At 56.8% G+C, this 9,745-nt stretch overlaps 46 pseudogenes; all 46 read right to left on the bottom strand.

Annotated features, from left to right (window-relative positions):
- Positions 1 to 52: 52 nt before the first annotated feature.
- On the bottom strand, positions 53 to 171 carry LOC136601980 (5S ribosomal RNA; annotated as a pseudogene).
- Positions 172 to 251: 80 nt separating this feature from the next.
- On the bottom strand, positions 252 to 370 carry LOC136602181 (5S ribosomal RNA; annotated as a pseudogene).
- Positions 371 to 450: 80 nt separating this feature from the next.
- Positions 451 to 569, bottom strand: LOC136602150 (5S ribosomal RNA; annotated as a pseudogene).
- An 80-nt stretch (positions 570 to 649) lies between these two features.
- Positions 650 to 768, bottom strand: LOC136601979 (5S ribosomal RNA; annotated as a pseudogene).
- Positions 769 to 848: 80 nt separating this feature from the next.
- LOC136602070 (5S ribosomal RNA) lies at positions 849 to 967 on the bottom strand (annotated as a pseudogene).
- Positions 968 to 1,047: 80 nt separating this feature from the next.
- Positions 1,048 to 1,166, bottom strand: LOC136602088 (5S ribosomal RNA; annotated as a pseudogene).
- An 80-nt stretch (positions 1,167 to 1,246) lies between these two features.
- On the bottom strand, positions 1,247 to 1,365 carry LOC136601978 (5S ribosomal RNA; annotated as a pseudogene).
- Positions 1,366 to 1,445: 80 nt separating this feature from the next.
- LOC136601975 (5S ribosomal RNA) lies at positions 1,446 to 1,564 on the bottom strand (annotated as a pseudogene).
- Positions 1,565 to 1,644: 80 nt separating this feature from the next.
- LOC136601974 (5S ribosomal RNA) lies at positions 1,645 to 1,763 on the bottom strand (annotated as a pseudogene).
- An 80-nt stretch (positions 1,764 to 1,843) lies between these two features.
- Positions 1,844 to 1,962, bottom strand: LOC136602144 (5S ribosomal RNA; annotated as a pseudogene).
- Positions 1,963 to 2,042: 80 nt separating this feature from the next.
- Positions 2,043 to 2,161, bottom strand: LOC136601973 (5S ribosomal RNA; annotated as a pseudogene).
- Positions 2,162 to 2,241: 80 nt separating this feature from the next.
- On the bottom strand, positions 2,242 to 2,360 carry LOC136601972 (5S ribosomal RNA; annotated as a pseudogene).
- An 80-nt stretch (positions 2,361 to 2,440) lies between these two features.
- Positions 2,441 to 2,559, bottom strand: LOC136601971 (5S ribosomal RNA; annotated as a pseudogene).
- An 80-nt stretch (positions 2,560 to 2,639) lies between these two features.
- Positions 2,640 to 2,758, bottom strand: LOC136601970 (5S ribosomal RNA; annotated as a pseudogene).
- Positions 2,759 to 2,838: 80 nt separating this feature from the next.
- LOC136601969 (5S ribosomal RNA) lies at positions 2,839 to 2,957 on the bottom strand (annotated as a pseudogene).
- An 80-nt stretch (positions 2,958 to 3,037) lies between these two features.
- Positions 3,038 to 3,156, bottom strand: LOC136601968 (5S ribosomal RNA; annotated as a pseudogene).
- Positions 3,157 to 3,236: 80 nt separating this feature from the next.
- Positions 3,237 to 3,355, bottom strand: LOC136602061 (5S ribosomal RNA; annotated as a pseudogene).
- An 80-nt stretch (positions 3,356 to 3,435) lies between these two features.
- LOC136602030 (5S ribosomal RNA) lies at positions 3,436 to 3,554 on the bottom strand (annotated as a pseudogene).
- Positions 3,555 to 3,634: 80 nt separating this feature from the next.
- Positions 3,635 to 3,753, bottom strand: LOC136601967 (5S ribosomal RNA; annotated as a pseudogene).
- Positions 3,754 to 4,032: 279 nt separating this feature from the next.
- On the bottom strand, positions 4,033 to 4,151 carry LOC136602013 (5S ribosomal RNA; annotated as a pseudogene).
- Positions 4,152 to 4,231: 80 nt separating this feature from the next.
- On the bottom strand, positions 4,232 to 4,350 carry LOC136602079 (5S ribosomal RNA; annotated as a pseudogene).
- Positions 4,351 to 4,430: 80 nt separating this feature from the next.
- LOC136601965 (5S ribosomal RNA) lies at positions 4,431 to 4,549 on the bottom strand (annotated as a pseudogene).
- Positions 4,550 to 4,629: 80 nt separating this feature from the next.
- On the bottom strand, positions 4,630 to 4,748 carry LOC136601963 (5S ribosomal RNA; annotated as a pseudogene).
- Positions 4,749 to 4,828: 80 nt separating this feature from the next.
- On the bottom strand, positions 4,829 to 4,947 carry LOC136601962 (5S ribosomal RNA; annotated as a pseudogene).
- An 80-nt stretch (positions 4,948 to 5,027) lies between these two features.
- LOC136602049 (5S ribosomal RNA) lies at positions 5,028 to 5,146 on the bottom strand (annotated as a pseudogene).
- An 80-nt stretch (positions 5,147 to 5,226) lies between these two features.
- LOC136602034 (5S ribosomal RNA) lies at positions 5,227 to 5,345 on the bottom strand (annotated as a pseudogene).
- Positions 5,346 to 5,425: 80 nt separating this feature from the next.
- Positions 5,426 to 5,544, bottom strand: LOC136601961 (5S ribosomal RNA; annotated as a pseudogene).
- A 279-nt stretch (positions 5,545 to 5,823) lies between these two features.
- Positions 5,824 to 5,942, bottom strand: LOC136602001 (5S ribosomal RNA; annotated as a pseudogene).
- An 80-nt stretch (positions 5,943 to 6,022) lies between these two features.
- On the bottom strand, positions 6,023 to 6,141 carry LOC136602078 (5S ribosomal RNA; annotated as a pseudogene).
- Positions 6,142 to 6,221: 80 nt separating this feature from the next.
- LOC136601960 (5S ribosomal RNA) lies at positions 6,222 to 6,340 on the bottom strand (annotated as a pseudogene).
- A 279-nt stretch (positions 6,341 to 6,619) lies between these two features.
- On the bottom strand, positions 6,620 to 6,738 carry LOC136602121 (5S ribosomal RNA; annotated as a pseudogene).
- An 80-nt stretch (positions 6,739 to 6,818) lies between these two features.
- Positions 6,819 to 6,937, bottom strand: LOC136602145 (5S ribosomal RNA; annotated as a pseudogene).
- Positions 6,938 to 7,017: 80 nt separating this feature from the next.
- Positions 7,018 to 7,136, bottom strand: LOC136602169 (5S ribosomal RNA; annotated as a pseudogene).
- Positions 7,137 to 7,216: 80 nt separating this feature from the next.
- On the bottom strand, positions 7,217 to 7,335 carry LOC136602149 (5S ribosomal RNA; annotated as a pseudogene).
- Positions 7,336 to 7,415: 80 nt separating this feature from the next.
- LOC136602051 (5S ribosomal RNA) lies at positions 7,416 to 7,534 on the bottom strand (annotated as a pseudogene).
- Positions 7,535 to 7,614: 80 nt separating this feature from the next.
- On the bottom strand, positions 7,615 to 7,733 carry LOC136602069 (5S ribosomal RNA; annotated as a pseudogene).
- An 80-nt stretch (positions 7,734 to 7,813) lies between these two features.
- On the bottom strand, positions 7,814 to 7,932 carry LOC136601959 (5S ribosomal RNA; annotated as a pseudogene).
- Positions 7,933 to 8,012: 80 nt separating this feature from the next.
- Positions 8,013 to 8,131, bottom strand: LOC136601958 (5S ribosomal RNA; annotated as a pseudogene).
- Positions 8,132 to 8,211: 80 nt separating this feature from the next.
- Positions 8,212 to 8,330, bottom strand: LOC136601957 (5S ribosomal RNA; annotated as a pseudogene).
- An 80-nt stretch (positions 8,331 to 8,410) lies between these two features.
- On the bottom strand, positions 8,411 to 8,529 carry LOC136602082 (5S ribosomal RNA; annotated as a pseudogene).
- Positions 8,530 to 8,609: 80 nt separating this feature from the next.
- On the bottom strand, positions 8,610 to 8,728 carry LOC136602146 (5S ribosomal RNA; annotated as a pseudogene).
- Positions 8,729 to 8,808: 80 nt separating this feature from the next.
- Positions 8,809 to 8,927, bottom strand: LOC136602094 (5S ribosomal RNA; annotated as a pseudogene).
- Positions 8,928 to 9,007: 80 nt separating this feature from the next.
- LOC136602130 (5S ribosomal RNA) lies at positions 9,008 to 9,126 on the bottom strand (annotated as a pseudogene).
- Positions 9,127 to 9,206: 80 nt separating this feature from the next.
- Positions 9,207 to 9,325, bottom strand: LOC136601956 (5S ribosomal RNA; annotated as a pseudogene).
- An 80-nt stretch (positions 9,326 to 9,405) lies between these two features.
- On the bottom strand, positions 9,406 to 9,524 carry LOC136602033 (5S ribosomal RNA; annotated as a pseudogene).
- An 80-nt stretch (positions 9,525 to 9,604) lies between these two features.
- On the bottom strand, positions 9,605 to 9,723 carry LOC136601954 (5S ribosomal RNA; annotated as a pseudogene).
- Between the last annotated feature and the right edge of the window lie 22 nt (positions 9,724 to 9,745).

Below are 9,745 nucleotides of genomic sequence, written 5' to 3'. Positions count from 1 at the left end.
TGCAGTGCGAACGCACCTCCGAAAAGGAAAGAAACCTACTCACGGCCTTAAAAGTCAACGGGACCTGGGATTCCCAGCCGGTCACCCATACTGGTACTTGCCAGGCCTCAAGCTGGCTGGCGGCCGCGATCTGACGAGAGCAGGCACATTCAGCTTAGAATGCCCGTTGACAGCTCCTCCTCCTTTCCTATGGGCTTTCTGCAGTGCGAACGCACCTCCGAAACGGAAAGAAACCTACTCACGGCCTTAAAAGTCAACGGGACCTGGGATTCCCAGCCGGTCACCCACACTGGTACTTGCCAGGCCTCAAGCTGGCTGGCGGCCGCGATCTGACGAGAGCAGGTACATTCAGCTTAGAATGCCCGTTGACAGCTCCTCCTCCTTTCCTATGGGCTTTCTGCAGTGCGAACGCACCTCCGAAAAGGAAAGCAACCTACTCACGGCCTTAAAAGTCAACGGGACCTGGGATTCCCAGCCGGTCACCCATACTGGTACTTGCCAGGCCTCAAGCTGGCTGGCGGCCACGATCTGACGAGAGCAGGCACATTCAGCTTAGAACGCCCGTTGACAGCTCCTCCTCCTTTCCTATGGGCTTTCTGCAGTGCGAACGCACCTCCGAAAAGGAAAGAAACCTACTCACGGCCTTAAAAGTCAACGGGACCTGGGATTCCCAGCCGGTCACCCATACTGGTACTTGCCAGGCCTCAAGCTGGCTGGCGGCCGCGATCTGACGAGAGCAGGCACATTCAGCTTAGAATGCCCGTTGACAGCTCCTCCTCCTTTCCTATGGGCTTTCTGCAGTGCGAACGCACCTCCGAAACGGAAAGAAACCTACTCACGGCCTTAAAAGTCAATGGGACCTGGGATTCCCAGCCGGTCACCCATACTGGTACTTGCCAGGCCTCAAGCTGGCTGGCGGCCGCGATCTGACGAGAGCAGGTACATTCAGCTTAGAATGCCCGTTGACAGCTCCTCCTCCTTTCCTATGGGCTTTCTGCAGTGCGAACGCACCTCCGAAAAGGAAAGCAACCTACTCACGGCCTTAAAAGTCAACGGGACCTGGGATTCCCAGCCGGTCACCCATACTGGTACTTGCCAGGCCTCAAGCTGGCTGGCGGCCGCGATCTGACGAGAGCAGGCACATTCAGCTTAGAATGCCCGTTGAAAGCTCCTCCTCCTTTCCTATGGGCTTTCTGCAGTGCGAACGCACCTCCGAAAAGGAAAGCAACCTACTCACGACCTTAAAAGTCAACGGGACCTGGGATTCCCAGCCGGTCACCCATACTGGTACTTGCCAGGCCTCAAGCTGGCTGGCGGCCGCGATCTGACGAGAGCAGGCACATTCAGCTTAGAATGCCCGTTGACAGCTCCTCCTCCTTTCCTATGGGCTTTCTGCAGTGCGAACGCACCTCCGAAACGGAAAGAAACCTACTCACGGCCTTAAAAGTCAACGGGACCTGGGATTCCCAGCCGGTCACCCATACTGGTACTTGCCAGGCCTCAAGCTGGCTGGCGGCCGCGATCTGACGAGAGCAGGCACATTCAGCTTAGAATGCCCGTTGACAGCTCCTCCTCCTTTCCTATGGGCTTTCTGCAGTGCGAACGCACCTCCGAAACGGAAAGCAACCTACTCACGGCCTTAAAAGTCAACGGGACCTGGGATTCCCAGCCGGTCACCCATACTGGTACTTGCCAGGCCTCAAGCTGGCTGGCGGCCGCGATCTGACGAGAGCAGGCACATTCAGCTTAGAATGCCCGTTGACAGCTCCTCCTCCTTTCCTATGGGCTTTCTGCAGTGCGAACGCACCTCCGAAAAGGAAAGAAACCTACTCACGGCCTTAAAAGCCAACGGGACCTGGGATTCCCAGCCGGTCACCCATACTGGTACTTGCCAGGCCTCAAGCTGGCTGGCGGCCGCGATCTGACGAGAGCAGGCACATTCAGCTTAGAATGCCTGTTGACAGCTCCTCCTCCTTTCCTATGGGCTTTCTGCAGTGCGAACGCACTTCCGAAAAGGAAAGAAACCTACTCACGGCCTTAAAAGTCAACGGGACCTGGGATTCCCAGCCGGTCACCCATACTGGTACTTGCCAGGCCTCAAGCTGGCTGGCGGCCGCGATCTGACGAGAGCAGGCACATTCAGCTTAGAATGCCCGTTGACAGCTCCTCCTCCTTTCCTATGGGCTTTCTGCAGTGCGAACGCACCTCCGAAAAGGAAAGAAACCTACTCACGGCCTTAAAAGTCAACGGGACCTGGGATTCCCAGCCGGTCACCCATACTGGTACTTGCCAGGCCTCAAGCTGGCTGGCGGCCGCGATCTGACGAGAGCAGGCACATTCAGCTTAGAATGCCCGTTGACAGCTCCTCCTCCTTTCCTATGGGCTTTCTGCAGTGCGAACGCACTTCCGAAAAGGAAAGAAACCTACTCACGGCCTTAAAAGTCAACGGGACCTGGGATTCCCAGCCGGTCACCCATACTGGTACTTGCCAGGCCTCAAGCTGGCTGGCGGCCGCGATCTGACGAGAGCAGGCACATTCAGCTTAGAATGCCCGTTGACAGCTCCTCCTCCTTTCCTATGGGCTTTCTGCAGTGCGAACGCACCTCCGAAAAGGAAAGAAACCTACTCACGGCCTTAAAAGTCAACGGGACCTGGGATTCCCAGCCGGTCACCCATACTGGTACTTGCCAGGCCTCAAGCTGGCTGGCGGCCGCGATCTGACGAGAGCAGGCACATTCAGCTTAGAATGCCCGTTGACAGCTCCTCCTCCTTTCCTATGGGCTTTCTGCAGTGCGAACGCACCTCCGAAAAGGAAAGAAACCTACTCACGGCCTTAAAAGTCAACGGGACCTGGGATTCCCAGCCGGTCACCCATACTGGTACTTGCCAGGCCTCAAGCTGGCTGGCGGCCGCGATCTGACGAGAGCAGGCACATTCAGCTTAGAATGCCCGTTGACAGCTCCTCCTCCTTTCCTATGGGCTTTCTGCAGTGCGAACGCACCTCCGAAAAGGAAAGAAACCTACTCACGGCCTTAAAAGTCAACGGGACCTGGGATTCCCAGCCGGTCACCCATACTGGTACTTGCCAGGCCTCAAGCTGGCTGGCGGCCGCGATCTGACGAGAGCAGGCACATTCAGCTTAGAATGCCCGTTGACAGCTCCTCCTCCTTTCCTATGGGCTTTCTGCAGTGCGAACGCACTTCCGAAAAGGAAAGAAACCTACTCACGGCCTTAAAAGTCAACGGGACCTGGGATTCCCAGCCGGTCACCCATACTGGTACTTGCCAGGCCTGAAGCTGGCTGGCGGCCGCGATCTGACGAGAGCAGGCACATTCAGCTTAGAATGCCCGTTGACAGCTCATCCTCCTTTCCTATGGGCTTTCTGCAGTGCGAACGCACCTCCGAAAAGGAAAGCAACCTACTCACGGCCTTAAAAGTCAACGGGACCTGGGATTCCCAGCCGGTCACCCATACTGGTACTTGCCAGGCCTCAAGCTGGCTGGCGACCGCGATCTGACGAGAGCAGGCACATTCAGCTTAGAATGCCCGTTGACAGCTCCTCCTCCTTTCCTATGGGCTTTCTGCAGTGCGAACGCACCTCCGAAAAGGAAAGAAACCTACTCACGGCCTTAAAAGTCAACGGGACCTGGGATTCCCAGCCGGTCACCCATACTGGTACTTGCCAGGCCTCAAGCTGGCTGGCGGCCGCGATCTGACGAGAGCAGGCACATTCAGCTTAGAATGCCCGTTGACAGCTCCTCCTCCTTTCCTATGGGCTTTCTGCAGTGCGAACGCACCTCCGAAACGGAAAGAAACCTACTCACGGCCTTAAAAGTCAACGAGACCTGGGATTCCCAGCCGGTCACCCATACTGGTACTTGCCAGGCCTCAAGCTGGCTGGCGGCCACGATCTGACGAGAGCACGCACATTCAGCTTAGAATGCCCGTTGACAGCTCCTCCTCCTTTCCTATGGGCTTTCTGCAGTGCGAACGCACCTCCGAAAAGGAAAGAAACCTACTCACGGCCTTAAATGTCAACGGGACCTGGGATTCCCAGCCGGTCACCCATACTGGTACTTGCCAGGCCTCAAGCTGGCTGGCGGCCGCGATCTGACGAGAGCAGGTACATTCAGCTTAGAATGCCCGTTGACAGCTCCTCCTCCTTTCCTATGGGCTTTCTGCAGTGCGAACGCACCTCCGAAAAGGAAAGCAACCTACTCACGGCCTTAAAAGTCAACGGGACCTGGGATTCCCAGCCGGTCACCCATACTGGTACTTGCCAGGCCTCAGGCTGGCTGGCGGCCGCGATCTGATGAGAGCAGGCACATTCAGCTTAGAATGCCCGTTGACAGCTCCTCCTCCTTTCCTATGGGCTTTCTGCAGTGCGAACGCACCTCCGAAAAGGAAAGAAACCTACTCACGGCCTTAAAAGTCAACGGGACCTGGGATTCCCAGCCGGTCACCCATACTGGTACTTGCCAGGCCTCAAGCTGGCTGGCGGCCGCGATCTGACGAGAGCAGGCACATTCAGCTTAGAATGCCCGTTGACAGCTCCTCCTCCTTTCCTATGGGCTTTCTGCAGTGCGAACGCACCTCCGAAAAGGAAAGAAACCTACTCACGGCCTTAAAAGTCAACGGGACCTGGGATTCCCAGCCGGTCACCCATACTGGTACTTGCCAGGCCTCAAGCTGGCTGGCGGCCGCGATCTGACGAGAGCAGGCACATTCAGCTTAGAATGCCCGTTGACAGCTCCTCCTCCTTTCCTATGGGCTTTCTGCAGTGCGAACGCACCTCCGAAAAGGAAAGAAACCTACTCACGGCCTTAAAAGTCAACGGGACCTGGGATTCCCAGCCGGTCACCCATACTGGTACTTGCCAGGCCTCAAGCTGGCTGGCGGCCGCGATCTGACGAGAGCAGGCACATTCAGCTTAGAATGCCCGTTGACAGCTCCTCCTCCTTTCCTATGGGCTTTCTGCAGTGCGAACGCACCTCCGAAAAGGAAAGAAACCTACTCACGGCCTTAAAAGTCAACGGGACCTGGGATTCCCAGCCGGTCACCCATACTGGTACTTGCCAGGCCTGAAGCTGGCTGGCGGCCGCGATCTGACGAGAGCAGGCACATTCAGCTTAGAATGCCCGTTGACAGCTCATCCTCCTTTCCTATGGGCTTTCTGCAGTGCGAACGCACCTCCGAAAAGGAAAGCAACCTACTCACGGCCTTAAAAGTCAACGGGACCTGGGATTCCCAGCCGGTCACCCATACTGGTACTTGCCAGGCCTCAAGCTGGCTGGCGACCGCGATCTGACGAGAGCAGGCACATTCAGCTTAGAATGCCCGTTGACAGCTCCTCCTCCTTTCCTATGGGCTTTCTGCAGTGCGAACGCACCTCCGAAAAGGAAAGAAACCTACTCACGGCCTTAAAAGTCAACGGGACCTGGGATTCCCAGCCGGTCACCCATACTGGTACTTGCCAGGCCTCAAGCTGGCTGGCGGCCGCGATCTGACGAGAGCAGGCACATTCAGCTTAGAATGCCCGTTGACAGCTCCTCCTCCTTTCCTATGGGCTTTCTGCAGTGCGAACGCACCTCCGAAACGGAAAGAAACCTACTCACGGCCTTAAAAGTCAACGAGACCTGGGATTCCCAGCCGGTCACCCATACTGGTACTTGCCAGGCCTCAAGCTGGCTGGCGGCCACGATCTGACGAGAGCACGCACATTCAGCTTAGAATGCCCGTTGACAGCTCCTCCTCCTTTCCTATGGGCTTTCTGCAGTGCGAACGCACCTCCGAAAAGGAAAGAAACCTACTCACGGCCTTAAATGTCAACGGGACCTGGGATTCCCAGCCGGTCACCCATACTGGTACTTGCCAGGCCTCAAGCTGGCTGGCGGCCGCGATCTGACGAGAGCAGGTACATTCAGCTTAGAATGCCCGTTGACAGCTCCTCCTCCTTTCCTATGGGCTTTCTGCAGTGCGAACGCACCTCCGAAAAGGAAAGCAACCTACTCACGGCCTTAAAAGTCAACGGGACCTGGGATTCCCAGCCGGTCACCCATACTGGTACTTGCCAGGCCTCAGGCTGGCTGGCGGCCGCGATCTGATGAGAGCAGGCACATTCAGCTTAGAATGCCCGTTGACAGCTCCTCCTCCTTTCCTATGGGCTTTCTGCAGTGCGAACGCACCTCCGAAAAGGAAAGAAACCTACTCACGGCCTTAAAAGTCAACGGGACCTGGGATTCCCAGCCGGTCACCCATACTGGTACTTGCCAGGCCTCAAGCTGGCTGGCGGCCGCGATCTGACGAGAGCAGGCACATTCAGCTTAGAATGCCCGTTGACAGCTCCTCCTCCTTTCCTATGGGCTTTCTGCAGTGCGAACGCACCTCCGAAAAGGAAAGAAACCTACTCACGGCCTTAAAAGTCAACGGGACCTGGGATTCCCAGCCGGTCACCCATACTGGTACTTGCCATGCCTCAAGCTGGCTGGCGGCCGCGATCTGACGAGAGTAGGCACATTCAGCTTAGAATGCCCGTTGACAGCTCCTCCTCCTTTCCTATGGGCTTTCTGCAGTGCGAACGCACCTCCGAAACGGAAAGAAACCTACTCACGGCCTTAAAAGTCAACGGGACCTGGGATTCCCAGCCGGTCACCCATGCTGGTACTTGCTAGGCCTCAAGCTGGCTGGCGGCCGCGATCTGACGAGAGCAGGCACATTCAGCTTAGAATGCCCGTTGACAGCTCCTCCTCCTTTCCTATGGGCTTTCTGCAGTGCGAACGCACCTCCGAAAAGGAAAGAAACCTACTCACGGCCTTAAAAGTCAACGGGACCTGGGATTCCCAGCCGGTCACCCATACTGGTACTTGCCATGCCTCAAGCTGGCTGGCGGCCGCGGTCTGACGAGAGCAGGCACATTCAGCTTAGAATGCCCGTTGACAGCTCCTCCTCCTTTCCTATGGGCTTTCTGCAGTGCGAACGCACCTCCGAAACGGAAAGAAACCTACTCACGGCCTTAAAAGTCAACGGGACCTGGGATTCCCAGCCGGTCACCCACACTGGTACTTGCCAGGCCTCAAGCTGGCTGGCGGCCGCGATCTGACGAGAGCAGGTACATTCAGCTTAGAATGCCCGTTGACAGCTCCTCCTCCTTTCCTATGGGCTTTCTGCAGTGCGAACGCACCTCCGAAAAGGAAAGCAACCTACTCACGGCCTTAAAAGTCAACGGGACCTGGGATTCCCAGCCGGTCACCCATACTGGTACTTGCCAGGCCTCAAGCTGGCTGGCGGCCACGATCTGACGAGAGCAGGCACATTCAGCTTAGAACGCCCGTTGACAGCTCCTCCTCCTTTCCTATGGGCTTTCTGCAGTGCGAACGCACCTCCGAAAAGGAAAGAAACCTACTCACGGCCTTAAAAGCCAACGGGACCTGGGATTCCCAGCCGGTCACCCATACTGGTACTTGCCAGGCCTCAAGCTGGCTGGCGGCCGCGATCTGACGAGAGCAGGCACATTCAGCTTAGAATGCCCGTTGACAGCTCCTCCTCCTTTCCTATGGGCTTTCTGCAGTGCGAACGCACCTCCGAAACGGAAAGAAACCTACTCACGGCCTTAAAAGTCAATGGGACCTGGGATTCCCAGCCGGTCACCCATACTGGTACTTGCCAGGCCTCAAGCTGGCTGGCGGCCGCGATCTGACGAGAGCAGGTACATTCAGCTTAGAATGCCCGTTGACAGCTCCTCCTCCTTTCCTATGGGCTTTCTGCAGTGCGAACGCACCTCCGAAAAGGAAAGCAACCTACTCACGGCCTTAAAAGTCAACGGGACCTGGGATTCCCAGCCGGTCACCCATACTGGTACTTGCCAGGCCTCAAGCTGGCTGGCGGCCGCGATCTGACGAGAGCAGGCACATTCAGCTTAGAATGCCCGTTGACAGCTCCTCCTCCTTTCCTATGGGCTTTCTGCAGTGCGAACGCACCTCCGAAAAGGAAAGAAACCTACTCACGGCCTTAAAAGTCAACGGGACCTGGGATTCCCAGCCGGTCACCCATACTGGTACTTGCCAGGCCTCAAGCTGGCTGGCGGCCGCGATCTGACGAGAGCAGGCACATTCAGCTTAGAATGCCCGTTGACAGCTCCTCCTCCTTTCCTATGGGCTTTCTGCAGTGCGAACGCACCTCCGAAAAGGAAAGCAACCTACTCACGGCCTTAAAAGTCAACGGGACCTGGGATTCCCAGCCGGTCACCCATACTGGTACTTGCCAGGCCTCAAGCTGGCTGGCGGCCGCGATCTGACGAGAGCAGGCACATTCAGCTTAGAATGCCCGTTGACAGCTCCTCCTCCTTTCCTATGGGCTTTCTGCAGTGCGAACGCACCTCCGAAACGGAAAGAAACCTACTCACGGCCTTAAAAGTCAACGGGACCTGGGATTCCCAGCCGGTCACCCATACTGGTACTTGCCAGGCCTCAAGCTGGCTGCCGGCCGCGATCTGACGAGAGCAGGCACATTCAGCTTAGAATGCCCGTTGACAGCTCCTCCTCCTTTCCTATGGGCTTTCTGCAGTGCGAACGCACCTCCGAAAAGGAAAGCAACCTACTCACGGCCTTAAAAGTCAACGGGACCTGGGATTCACAGCCGGTCACCCATACTGGTACTTGCCAGGCCTCAAGCTGGCTGGCGGCCGCGATCTGACGAGAGCAGGCACATTCAGCTTAGAATGCCCGTTGATAGCTCCTCCTCCTTTCCTATGGGCTTTCTGCAGTGCGAACGCACTTCCGAAAAGGAAAGAAACCTACTCACGGCCTTAAAAGTCAACGGGACCTGGGATTCCCAGCCGGTCACCCATACTGGTACTTGCCAGGCCTCAAGCTGGCTGGCGGCCGCGATCTGACGAGAGCAGGCACATTCAGCTTAGATTGCCCGTTGACAGCTCCTCCTCCTTTCCTATGGGCTTTCTGCAGTGCGAACGCACCTCCGAAAAGGAAAGAAACCTACTCACGGCCTTAAAAGTCAACTGGACCTGGGATTCCCAGCCGGTCACCCATACTGGTACTTGCCAGGCCTCAAGCTGGCTGGCGGCCGCGATCTGACGAGAGCAGGCACATTCAGCTTAGAATGCCCGTTGACAGCTCCTCCTCCTTTCCTATGGGCTTTCTGCAGTGCGAACGCACTTCCGAAAAGGAAAGAAACCTACTCACGGCCTTAAAAGTCAACGGGACCTGGGATTCCCAGCCGGTCACCCATACTGGTACTTGCCAGGCCTCAAGCTGGCTGGCGGCCGCGATCTGACGAGAGCAGGCACATTCAGCTTAGAATGCCCGTTGACAGCTCCTCCTCCTTTCCTATGGGCTTTCTGCAGTGCGAACGCACCTCCGAAAAGGAAAGCAACCTACTCACGGCCTTAAAAGTCAACGGGACCTGGGATTCCCAGCCGGTCACCCATACTGGTACTTGCCAGGCCTCAAGCTGGCTGGCGACCGCGATCTGACGAGAGCAGGCACATTCAGCTTAGAATGCCCGTTGACAGCTCCTCCTCCTTTCCTATGGGCTTTCTGCAGTGCGAACGCACCTCCGAAAAGGAAAGAAACCTACTCACGGCCTTAAAAGTCAACGGGACCTGGGATTCCCAGCCGGTCACCCATACTGGTACTTGCCAGGCCTCAAGCTGGCTGGCGGCCGCGATCTGACGAGAGCAGGCACATTCAGCTTAGAATGCCCGTTGACAGCTCCTCCTCCTTTCCTATGG

This window comes from Eleutherodactylus coqui, unplaced genomic scaffold (assembly GCF_035609145.1).
Source record: "Eleutherodactylus coqui strain aEleCoq1 unplaced genomic scaffold, aEleCoq1.hap1 HAP1_SCAFFOLD_625, whole genome shotgun sequence".
Lineage (NCBI taxonomy): Eukaryota > Metazoa > Chordata > Amphibia > Anura > Eleutherodactylidae > Eleutherodactylus > Eleutherodactylus coqui.
Note: the sequence above shows the minus strand (reverse complement) of the source record. Positions and strands in the feature narration are given on the sequence as shown.